Source organism: Myxocyprinus asiaticus, chromosome 25 (assembly GCF_019703515.2).
Source record: "Myxocyprinus asiaticus isolate MX2 ecotype Aquarium Trade chromosome 25, UBuf_Myxa_2, whole genome shotgun sequence".
In the NCBI taxonomy this organism is placed as follows: Eukaryota; Metazoa; Chordata; class Actinopteri; order Cypriniformes; family Catostomidae; genus Myxocyprinus; species Myxocyprinus asiaticus.
In genome coordinates this window covers 44482975-44495700 of record NC_059368.1, presented here as the reverse complement: position 1 = coordinate 44495700, position 12726 = coordinate 44482975, and the positions used below count along the sequence as shown (strand labels likewise).

The window sequence follows — 12726 nt, the reverse complement described above, 5'->3', positions numbered from 1 at the left end:
TTACAACAATTAGTGTAAAAATAAAGTCTTAATTTCCGAAATGTTATCAAATGAAGTAGAAAGGGAAAAAGTATTTTTGTTATCTTAGGTGGTGACGTTAAAATGTATAATCACACACACACACACACACACATATATATATATATATATATATATATATATATATATATATATATATATATATATATATATATATATATATATATATATATGTGTGTGTGTGTGTGTGTGTGTGTATATATATATATATATATTAGGGGTGTAACGGTACATGTATTCGTCCCGAACCGTCACGATACGGACGTCACGATTCGGTGCATGCAGTCAGACGAAGAATACATCCGAGTCAGTCACAGGCGATTCACTCCAATCCAGAACGGGGCGCGCGCGGTAATGCAACGCTTTTTGCTGACCGCCACAACAGGAAAAAGAGCAGAAGAAGAAGAGACCATCTATGCACCAACCCAAACAAAAATGGCGAGTTCAGATGACACGCAAGAGCTCGAAGACCCGCCTACTTATTTTAAATCAGCAGTGTGGGAAAGTTTCGGGTTTCCAGTGAACTACGGCAGCAGTGGAGAGCAAGCGGTAGATAAGATGAAGACGGTGTGTCGGCGTTGTAAAGCAGCTGTACGGTATGTGAGTGGAAATACGTCCAACATGCTAACATATATCAGACGACATCACCCAGATGTGCCAATCACCGGAGGTAGGCAGAAAAAGACGACAGGAGTGCAAAAACTGATCCCTGCAACTTTTAATCAGCCTCTAGATGTGAGAGCAGACAGGCCCTAAGTCATTACCCAGGCAATTGGCATATACACAAACAACATATAGTTTAAGTGGAACAAATTGTAACACTCCTTCTAATGCACAAGTTTCATTTTTCATTATTCTATTTATTTTGTACTTTATAATAAAAGAGAACTTTTGTTTTTGTATCAACCCTACAATATATATATATATATATATATATATATATATATATATATATATATATATATATATTTTATGGCCTATGCAAGAGTGCATTCTGTTTACTGCTTAGTGCTTAATACACTAAAGGTGCTGTACTGTACCAACTACCTCAGGGGGGACTAAATGCCGCTAGGTGGAACAAACTGTAATTTGCACTACAGTCTGTTCAAAATAAATGAAAAGAAACCTAGCATTTGGGATTTGTTGCTTTTTCCTGTTGTACCGAACTCGTATCGAACCGTGACCCCAAACCGAGGTATGTACCGAACCGTGACTTCTGTGTACCGTTACACCCCTAATGTATATATATCTCCATCCCTACTTTGTCCTTAAGGGTCAAATTGACCTTTTTTATGTTCAATTTCAAAAGCTTTGTTTGCTCATTCTCCCTACTTTTAGTCTTAGATCATTCCACTAGATGGCAGAAAATACTAGAAAAAAATCTTATCACTTTCTTTCACACAACATGCAGATCTTAAAAGCACACTGAAATATCAAATCAAATTAAATCACTTTATTGTCACACAGCCATATACACAAGTGCAATGGTGTGTGAAATTCTTGGGTGCAGTTCCGATCAACATAGCAGTCGTGACAGTGATGAGACAGTACCAATTTACAATAACATCAAATTAACACAACACAATTTAAACATCTGATGTACACATAATTACACTCAACAATATACAAATAATAACATACACTGTACAGTATACAATACACACAATATAGATACACATTATTCAATAAAAATAAAAAATAAAAATATATAAAAAAAAGTATATATATAATGTGCAGTATTGTACTGTATTGACATTCAGGCTGTCGGTTGATAGTCAGTTGTTAAGAGAGAATATAATATAATAATAATATAATTTATGACAGTCCGGTGTGAGATATAAGAGTAAGGGTAATAAAGTGCAGTGCTGATGTATTGATCGTGGGAGATCAAGAGTTCAGAAGTCTGATTGCTTGGGGGAAGAAGCTATCATGGAGTCATCTGGTGCAGGTCCTGATGCTGCGATACCGCCTACCTGATGGTAGCAGTGAGAACAGCCCATGGCTCGGGTGGCTGGAGTCTCTAATGATCCTATTTTATATATAAAATATATAATATTTAAAATATATACATAGCATTTTTGCATCACACTTTTTAAGCAAATTCAACTTAAGGTCATTTTAAGTAAACTTAGCTGGAAAACCTTTGTTAGATATCCATAAATGTTTGAGATCATTCAGAACCAGAATGAGCTTTATTGCCAAGTATGCTTACACATACAAGGAATTTGTCTTGGTGACAGAAGCTTCCAGTGCACAAACAATACAGCAACAAGACAAAAATAATAATAATAAATACAGCTGCAAGCAGCAATTAAGGGGCCAAGCACATCAATCATTATTAGGCACAACAATGGCAAAAATAAGTAATTAAAGCAATCTGGTCATGATTTTAGGCTAAATGGTTGAAAAACCAAGAATATTATCAATTGCAATGGGACATAAAAGCTTATTACATTTGACCAACAGGTTGCGCTGTCACCAAATTGATATGGTGTGGTCAAGGTGCGGTCATGATGACAAATATAAAGTTTCATGTCAATACGCTAAAGCGTTGCCGAGATAAACCATTCTGGCACCGTGCCATCAAATTCATTGTTGTATTAAAAACAGTTTGGTCTATCAACACGAAATCCATAACTTTTTGTCGGCATGGTCTGAAGGTGGTCTGATTCGATTTTGGTTAAAATCCGACAAACGCTCTAGGAGGAGTTAGAAAAAGTATGTTTTTACAGGATTTCAAAATGGCGGACAGGAAGTTCGATCGATCGTGGCATAATTGGTATCCACGTTCTCGGCATGACCCATGGAATCTACCAAGACTGATCTCATGAAAATAGCACAAAGTAATCAAAAGTTATTAGCATTTTATGAAAATTTGGTATAACTTTTGACCAGAAGGTGGCGCTGTCCCAAAACTTGAGTACCTTCAGGGCATTGTGCCAATGACACATAACGAGTTTCATAACAATATGTCAATGTGTTTGAAAAATAAAGCATTTTACAACAAAATTAAAAATGGGCGACGCCCAAATGGCCGACATAGGAAAATTTGGTATCGACTCGGCATCCCACACAGAATCTAACAAGACCAGAGTTGTGATTTTAGGTGAAACCGTTCAGAAGTTATAAGCAAAAATATGCATTTTTCATATCTCGTGACCACTTGGTGGCGTTGTGCCGAAACTCTGCAGGTACCCTCAGGTCATGGTTGTTATAACACACACCAAGTTTGGTGTGAATACGCTAAAGCATTGTGGAGATATAGCCTCACGTCCAATTTGGCATGCTCTACGTCGAATTTGTTCATGCGTTATTCGAGAACCGTTTGATTAATTAACTTGAATTCCTTGAATAACTTGATGATCTGAGTCCATTTTCGTGCAAATTGGACAAACGGTCTAGAAGGAGTTCGAAAAAGTAAGTTTCAAAAATAAATCAAAACTGTGTTATATTTTAGCCAAACTGGAGTGAAGTTTCTTCTCACACAGTAAGACACACTCTGCAAAGAAGTGGAATGCATGGTTGTAATCCACGCAGGAAGGCACTACTGAACCCAAAGCATAAAAAGCTTGTTTAGCCTTTGCCAAAGCCCATACTGATAAAGCTGCAGACCCTTGAGAATCTATAAGCTTGTCTCATGAGCCCAAAGTAATTTTTTGTTTTTGGATCTGATGGAATCCAAAATGCATGGTGTCACACGGGAGTACAGTGGGAAGTGCATGGTACCCACAGTGATGTACAGTGTTGGTAAAGTTGTTATATGGCAATTTAGGTGTGCTGAAGGTGTAGGGGAATTGTACTTCATCAATGGCATTATGAATTCACAGATGTTTTTTGTTTTGTTTTTGTTTTTTCAAAATCTTAAAAGAGAAGATGCCACCCTCTCTTCCCACCACAAAGACGGGCACTTTTTTTTTTTTTTTTTTTTACCATGACAACAACCCTAACATTTTTCCAAAGCCACTGCTGCATTCCTGTGGATAAACAAGATAGTATGTCACCCAACCTCAACCCTATTTAAGCACCTGTGGTGTGCAAGTCGAGCATCACTCCCATTAAACAGAGTACTCAAGGAGGTCATTCTCCAGGAGTGGAAGAGGATGTGCTTGACAATATGTCATGAACTTGTACATTTGATGTCAAGAAGGGTCAGAGCAGTATTTAAAAGTTATGGAGGACTTTCTAAGTACTAAAATATTGTACACTATTTGAATTTTTCAAGGGTGTACTAATTTTTGCAACCCTTAAGCAAAACTTCCTAATTTAATTATTTTACAGATATTGATAACATATATTTCAATTATGTTATTAAGTATATGTTAAATACATTTCAATTTTGTCATCTTCGCATAAATTGTAATAGTAATAATTTAGAAATAGAATTATATCTTTGTTCAGAGGGGGTGTACTCATTTATGCTGTGTACTGTATATATGTATGTATATATATAATATGCATGTACAATATATAAATACAAATCTGTTATGTACAGTGCAAGGGAATGTAATGGCAGAAGAGGTAGGGGATGTTAGATAAATATAAATAGACTAAGCTGTGTATTACACACAATTATTGCTCAATGAGGCAGTTTTCACTGTTCATGAGATGGATAGCCCAAGGGAAAAAAACTGTTCCTGCGCCTGACGGTTCTGGTGCTCAGTGCTCTGTAGCGCCTGCCAGAAGGCAACAGTTCAAAAAGGTAGTGGGCTGGGTGAGTGTGGTCCAGAGTGATTTTTCCAGCCCTTTTCCTCACTCTGGAAGCATACAGTTCTTGAAGGGAGGGCAGGGGGCAAGCAACAATTTGTCAGCAGTCCAAACTGTCCTTTGTAGTCTTCTGATGTCTGATTTCATAGCCGAACCAAACCAGACAGTTATTGAAATGCATAGGACAGACTCAGTGACTGCTGAGTAGAACTGTATCAGTAGCGCCTGTGGCAGGTTGAACTTCCTCAGCTGGTGAAGGAAGTACAACCTCTGCTGGGCCTTTTTCACAATGGAGTCAATGTGGGTCTCCCACTTCATGTCCTGTGAGATGGTCTTGCCCAGGAACCTGAATGACTCCACTACTGTTCCAGTGCTGTTCAGAATGGTGAGCGGGGTCAGTGTTGGGGTCCACTATCATCTCCACTGTTTTGAGTGTGTTCAGCTCCAGGTTGTTTTTATTGCACCAGACAGACAGCTGTTCAACCTCTCTTATGTATGCAGACTTGTCTTCATCTTCGATAAGGCCAATGACAGTTGTGTCATCTGCAAACTTCAGGTGTTGGACAGAGGGGCCCTTGGTGGTGCAGTCATTTGTGTACAGGGAGAAGAGTAGTGGGGAGAGCACACATCCCTGGGGGGCACCAGTGCTGATTGTACATGTGCTGGAAGTGAATTTCCCTATTCTCACTAGCTGCTGCCTGTCCGTTATAAAGCTGGTGATCCACTGACAGATAGAGGTGGGAACAGAGAATTGGGTTTATTTAGTCTGGAGAATAGCTGGGATGATGGTGTTGAAAGCCGAACTGAAGTCTACAAAAAGGATCCTTGCATATGTCCCTGGTCTGTTCAGATGTTGCAGGATATGATGCAATCCCATGTTGATGGCATAGACCCGTTTGCTCGATAAGCAAACTGAAGGGGATCAAGAAAGGGTCCAGTGATGTCCTTCAGGTGGGCCAACACCAAACTCTCAAATGACTTAATAACCACAGACATCAGAGCGACGGGTCTGTAGTCATTATATATTCTATATATCTGTATATACTTATATTTTTATTCTATTTTTTTATTATTATCTCCGTTTTGTTGTTGTATTGTTTGTGCACTGGAAGCTTCTGTCACCAAGACAAATTCCTTTTATGTGTAAGCATACTTGGCAATAATGCTCATTCTGGTTCTGATTTAGTCCTGTGATCTTGGGTTTCTTTGGGAGAAGGATGATGCTGGAGGGTTTGAAGCAGCTGGGAACTTCACTGTACTCCAGTGACGTGTTGAAGATCTGTGTGAAGATAGGGGCCAGCTGGTTGGCACAGGCTTTTAGACAAGTGGGTTAAACACCATTTGGGCCCTGTGCTTTCCTTGTCTTTTGTTTCCAGAAGACCCGGCACACATCCTCTTTACAGATCTTAAGTGCAGGCTGAGTAGCAGGAGGGGGGTTGCAGGAGGTGTTAATGTTTGTGTGTAGTGAAGGTCAGAGTGGGTGTGGTGTGTGAGACCGGGCTTTTCAAATCTACAGTAAAACACATTCAGGTTGTCAGACAGATGTTGGTTCCCTACAGTGTTGGGGGATGGTGTCTTGTAGATAGTAAAGTCTTTCAGGCCTTTCCACACTGATGCAGGGTCGTTAGCTGAAAACTATCTTTTCAGCTTCTCAGAGTAACTTCTTTTAGCCACTCTAATCTCCTTTGTCAGTGTGTTTTTGGCCTTATACAAGATTTTATCTCCACTTCTGTAAGCATCCTCTTTGGCCTGACAAAGATGCTTGAGTTTTGCTGTAAACCATGGTTTGTCATTGTTGAACATTAAGTAAGTCCTAGTAGGAATGCGCACATCCTCACAGAAACTGATAAATGATGTCACAGTACCTGTGAGCTCATCCAGATTGGTGTCTGCAGCCTCAAATACACTCCAATCAGTGCAGTCAAAACAAGCTTGTAGTTCCAGCTCTGCTTCATTGGTCCATCTTTTTACAGTCTTTAATACAGGTTTAGTTGATTTTAGTTTCTGCCTGTAGGTCGGAAAAAAATGAACCAGACAGTGATCAGAGTCCCAAAGCTGATCTAGGGACAGAGCGATATGCATCCTTTAATGTGTAGCAATGATCCAATGTATTTCTGTCTCTGGTGGGGCATGTAATGTGCTGTCTGTATTTTGGCAGTTCACGGGTGAGGTTGGCTCTGTTAAAATTGCAGAGAATAATAATAAGCGAGTCCAGGTATTGTTGCTCTGTATCCGTGATCTGATCAGCCAGCTGTTTCAGCGAATTATTAAAAAAAAACATTTTTAAATATCATGTTAACATGCATATTGATTATATCTTTTGGCTATACTTTAAAAACAGTGAGTATTATAAAGTTTATGGATTGGCCCCATTGACTTCCATTGTAAGTTACTTAATGAAACCATAATAGCTTTCTTCAAGCAGGGACTTTTGTGGTAATCAACATTATGCTAAAAATGCTGTCAATTAAGCCTAACTATTTCACCCATTCATTTTAATATGGCACAGTTGGGCACATCCTAACAGTGTTTAACCAATGTTCATCCAAATCATCTGGCGCTAAAAGCAGAAAGAAAAATAAACTGAGAAGTCTTAATAAAAGCTTCATAGTGCTTTTCAGTGGAGGTGGAAACAGAATCAGAACAGCCATGTTCAAAGCAGACAAATTGTCGGGGGCCTGGGTAGCTCAGCAAGTAAAGACGCTGACTACCACACCTGGAGTCTCAAGTTCGAATCCAGGGTGTGCTGAGTGACTCCAGTCAGGCTTCCTAAGCAACCAATTGGCCCAGTTGCTAGGGTGGGTAGAATCATGTTGGGGTAACCTCCTTGTGGTCGCTATAATGTGGTTCTCGGTCTTGGTGGAGCGCGTGGTGAGTTGTGCGTGGATGCCACAGAGAATAGCGTGAAGCCTCCACACGTGCTAGGTCTCCACGGTAACACGCTCAACAAACCACGTGATAAGATGCGCAGACTGACGGTCTCAGACGTGGAGGCAACTGAGATTCGTCCTCCGCCACCCGGATTGAGGTGAGTCATCACGCCACCACGAGGACTTAGAGCACATTGGGAATTGAGCATTCCAAATTGGGGAGAGAAGTGGGAGAAGATCCCCCCCCCAAAAAAAGCAGACAAACTGTCTAATTAGCTGACAATGCCTGAACACAAACAGGCAACTGTAAAATTAAAATATATTTTGAATCGTTACCTCTGAATGCTTTTCTTCACATAGGATTCCAAAGGTTTCTACACAACTTGTCTTGCTGCTGAATGGAATGATGGAGATTCACATGTTGATAAAGTTCTTAAAGAGAAAAAATGAGAAAAACCCATGAAAGGTTTAAAACAAACTGCCCTTACTGCATGTGTTAAACTGCACAGACACACACACACACACACACACACAATGAAATAGGGGAGACCAGGACTAGATGTCACACAGGGAAGTTGTCACAGGGGCTACAGTATATCTCAGCAACTAAGGGTTTGAGAAAAAATATTATTACCTTTTTTCTTTGTAATAACGGTTTAAATGTTCAATATAGAGCTTCGGTGGTCAATATTTTATGGTGCCTATGCAGGAGCTGACTTAAAAATAAAATAATGTACCTATAAAAATGTTAACTTAAAGGTGCATTCAGTAATTTGGGGCTAATTTAAAAAGTTTTACACATTAACAAATTAATTGTTTTTTTGAAGAGTGATCTGAATGATGTACACTCACATGAGATGAAGACTGTACTCATAATAGTTTTCTATAAAAAGTGTTTCTATTATACATGGTGTGGGTCACCCCTTCAATGTGTTTCACCATGTTGAAATGACATGGTCCACAGCGTTTCACTAAACGTGAAGAAGAAAGTCCTTGCGCTCATTGGCTGCCGCCTATTGCTGGTTTTCCATCCAAAATGTTTCGCATTTTAAGTGCTTTTCTAAAAATTAAACTTAAGAAAATATATTGTTGTGCGTTTCCATCCACTACGTAATGCGCATTATTATGAGTGAGCCGCCTCGTCGTGATTGAGCAGCTGAATGACCTCTCCCTGCTTTGTTTTATTTGCAAAATTGGAGCAAGTATCTAATTTTATTAAATGCATCCACGAGACACTGCAGCCCATACTTAAAAACTTACATAGTCTGTGGCTGTAAAAAGTGACCAGCCACCCCTCTCACGCATACGCGAAAACTGAATTGGCATACATATACTTGAATTCGAAAATTCCCGTGCACACATGAAACTCTATGTATGCGCACATATTTATAAAATCCTCACACATTTATGCAACTCGAAGGATGCCCATATACTCTACCACTTTATAACTAAAAATTTCAGAAATATGCAATTTTTTGAGAAAAAGCTATTTATATTAATATATTGTTGTTGTTGAGCCAACACATTTTTTATTTAATTTTTTCAGCAAGTTTCAGGACAAAAACTTACATTTAAGTTGATGTCAGTGTTAAAAATTCAAAAGGGTCAAACTGACCCATTAGACCAAGGAAGGTTTAATCAACAGCATTTGTGGGGGGGATCCCTGATAGCACACGTACATCTCTAAGACGTCTGTTTTAGATCTTTTAATCTGGAAAGCAACACAATCTAATAAACAGCTTAAAAAAAAAAAACAGATTTACAAACATTCTAAATCATAAACGTCTCAAAGACATCTGCTGAATGTCTTATTGACATCCAGGACATGACACGTCTTGTTGACGTATTACAGATGAGCAAACAACCTAAAAAAATATGTCTTCCAGATGTAAACACATCAAATAGATGTCTGGGTGATGTACGTGTGCTATCAGGGATGTTGATTAACACAAATTAATTTCGATTTGTCACTCCTTTTCTATAAAAAAAAAAAAAAAAAAAAAAATGCCATACTGTGAATGGGGGCCAATCCGTAAACATTAAAATACTCACTGTTTCAAAAGTATAGCCACAAGACATAAACAATATGTGTGTTAACATGATTTTAGTGTGATAAAATCACTTACTAACCGCATCTGTGTAAAGTTATATCCAATTTTACAACTTCTTTGCCATGACGACGAAATGCTGTAAAAAAAACCCTAAAAAGATAACGATGATTAAAAAAAACTTTACAGCTGAAATAATACACAATTTTTAACAGAAGACTTAATGTAAGTGCTTTTATAAAATAATAAGCTTCACATTTCTGTCTTTAAACCCTCCAAATATTGACCCCATTGACTTCCATTGTAAGTGACTCACTGTAACACAGATTTTTGCTTTTTTAAAGAAAAGGAGGAACGAGTCAAAATACATTTTTGTGGTAATCAACATTGACACAAATGATGTCGAATGAGCTTAACTTGTATTGGTATATTTCTTTAATTTCTCAGTAGTTTTTTTTTTTTTTTTTTACCTTATCAAACCATATCTTATAGCTCCTAGTACAGATCACTAAGTGTCAAATTATGAAGTTAAACTTAAAAACCAAGTTTATCCTCAAAAAAGATGACTATATGAAAGCTGTTGAAACCATCCATTCAAACAATGTGTTAGCTTAACTTGATAAATGGGATATTTTTTTTAAATACAGAATTTTTTCTTACACAACCGCAAACTGGATGTAAACAACTGACTAAATGTTATAATTTTAAGAGACCTCTTTCATTAAAGAAGTAAAAACAAACCTTAAAGGAATAGTTTACCTAAAATTGAGAATTCTGTCTTCATTTACTCACTCTCATGTTGTTTCAAACCCATACATCAGATATGATTTGCTTCCATGGATCACAAAAGCATATGTTTGGTAGAATGTTAGCCTCACTTTCACTAAACCATTTTTCCACACCGTGAAAGTTAATGACATTTGAGGCTATCGTTCTGTCTTGGGCTACACTGTTCATTGAAATAAAATCAAAATCACGATATGACCTTGTGTGAATATTAAACTGCAAAGGGCTGCGATTTAATTAAATTAATAAATATTCTGCTTGCTTCGAAGTTTATGTGTGATGTGCTGTCCTATCTGTATAATGTTAGTGCATTATTACAGTGATTTCAGAGCGGTTCTGTGCTTCACGTCTCCATCTCATGCTCAGAGTAACAGATGTTCTTCGATTTTGTTTTCGTTTGTTTACGAGCATTGAGCGCATTATATATTAAGCCAGGTGTGCTCATTAAGGTGATCCCAAGATTACCATTGATCGATCTTAATAACAGGCCAAAAGGGAAAGAGGACAGAGATAGAAATGTCAAAATAATAAAAATCTTAAGGACTGAATTTTTGTTTCCTTTGTTTGACTGACAGTCTGCATGTGTACGCTTAATGTGCGTGTGCTCCGAGATCACTTGTTTTAATGATATGCGCCTAAATGGTCAAATACACTCAAATTCTGCCAAAATGCCCATCTTGATGCAATATTAATGTAAATACAGTCAGTTATATCAAGTGAATGTAAACAGTGGGACAAAAAAAGCTGATTTGTATCGAAATGTCAGACTTTAAGAGACCTGCCTCTGTCTATGTCCACATATCCACATGTCCACTCAAATGGTCACCACTTGTAGCTGGAGAATTATGCCTTAAAATGCTCTGTTGGGCTTACATTGACTAGCGCTTGTAAGGGACCGTCTGAAAATTCCACACACTGTGTTAAAACATCACTTGTGTCCAAGTGTTCAATGCAACTGCCTTGCATGTTCTGACTCAAACACTTATTAAACAAACATTTACACATTCTAAAGATTGTAAATTATATGCATAACTTACACTTTAATTGGTTTAATTAATTAATGAACACTTGGACATTTCTGACATTTTAGTGCTGTGAGTGGAATTTTCAGACAGTCCCTTACAAGCGCTAGTCAATGTAAGACCAACGGAGCATTTTAAGGCATAATTCTCCAGCTATAACAAATGGTGACTGTTTGAGTTCAATGTTTTATACCTGTATAATATAGTCATATATTCTTTAACCTAATTGTACTAATGATGTCATTGTAAAATTGTCGGCTCCAGAGAGTGCGGGAAGGAGAAACCGAATGTCAAATGAATAACAAGCCAACAACTTCTGGAGATAAGGAAGAAATTCAGCATTAGTTTCGCATCTTTGGACCTGCCAGCTCCAGTTTCGGTTCTACTTAATGTGGATTATGCATGCTGGTGTAAATGTAAGCGCAAGTTAATTTACTTTTGTAGCGCAATTTCCCACATTATTATCACAAAACCCGATCTGCATCTGATTTTCTGCCTTATTAAATGCACCTGAGCCCATCTTGTTTGAGATCGCTCTTATTTAGCAAGCGTTCATTATAGCAGCACCTGCAATGGCAAATGTATTATTAATACACTTAAAACTTAAAATTGGAACCCTTATAAACCACCCCACTAAAGCCCAAATAAATGACTTAACTGCAGTGAGAAAGGCTCTTATACACTAAACTCACCACATCAACGCACTTCAGACATAATAATGATTAAAAAGCACATTAAAGCCATCTTACTGGTCACTTATAATTACGATGCATGCAACTTTTTTAAACTCACAGTAATTAAGATAGATACATGCATTTAAAAATTCTCTTGTTAAACTGGACCATTTAAAATGAACTAGTGAATTTAAAAATATCCTTAAAAATTCTTAAAAGAATCTTAAAAGGAAATTATGAGCATTTACAAGACCTGTACATGCAGATTATAGCCTACAGATTAAAAAAAAAAATCTTTTTTTATTGATTCCAAAGATAAAGAAAAACGTCTCAGTTACGTATGTAACCTCAGTTCCCTGAGACGAAGGGAACGAGACATTTACTGGACCGTTGCATCATGTACAGCATACTGCTATAAATGTATAAATGTACAGATGCATTGTGGGATATTTACCGGTCGAGATTATTGGTGGCGGCAAGAAGAGTGAGTGATTCACAACTGCGGTAAGTGACTAAAGGCTGCATTACACAACTTTTAAAAATCATATCAGATTAAAAAATATATATATGTATATTAGGTATC

General features: G+C 37.7%; 1 long non-coding RNA gene across 1 annotated transcript in view; it reads right to left on the bottom strand.

The window, feature by feature from the left end:
- Positions 1-1546: 1546 nt before the first annotated feature.
- LOC127415895 (uncharacterized) overlaps positions 1547-12726 on the bottom strand; it is a 48271-nt gene continuing 37091 nt past the window's right edge. The window contains exons 2-3 of the long non-coding RNA XR_007893012.1: positions 7950-8045; positions 1547-2068 (exon numbers count right to left, since the gene is read on the bottom strand). This is a non-coding gene — a long non-coding RNA (uncharacterized LOC127415895). The remainder of the gene's footprint in view (positions 2069-7949; positions 8046-12726) is intronic.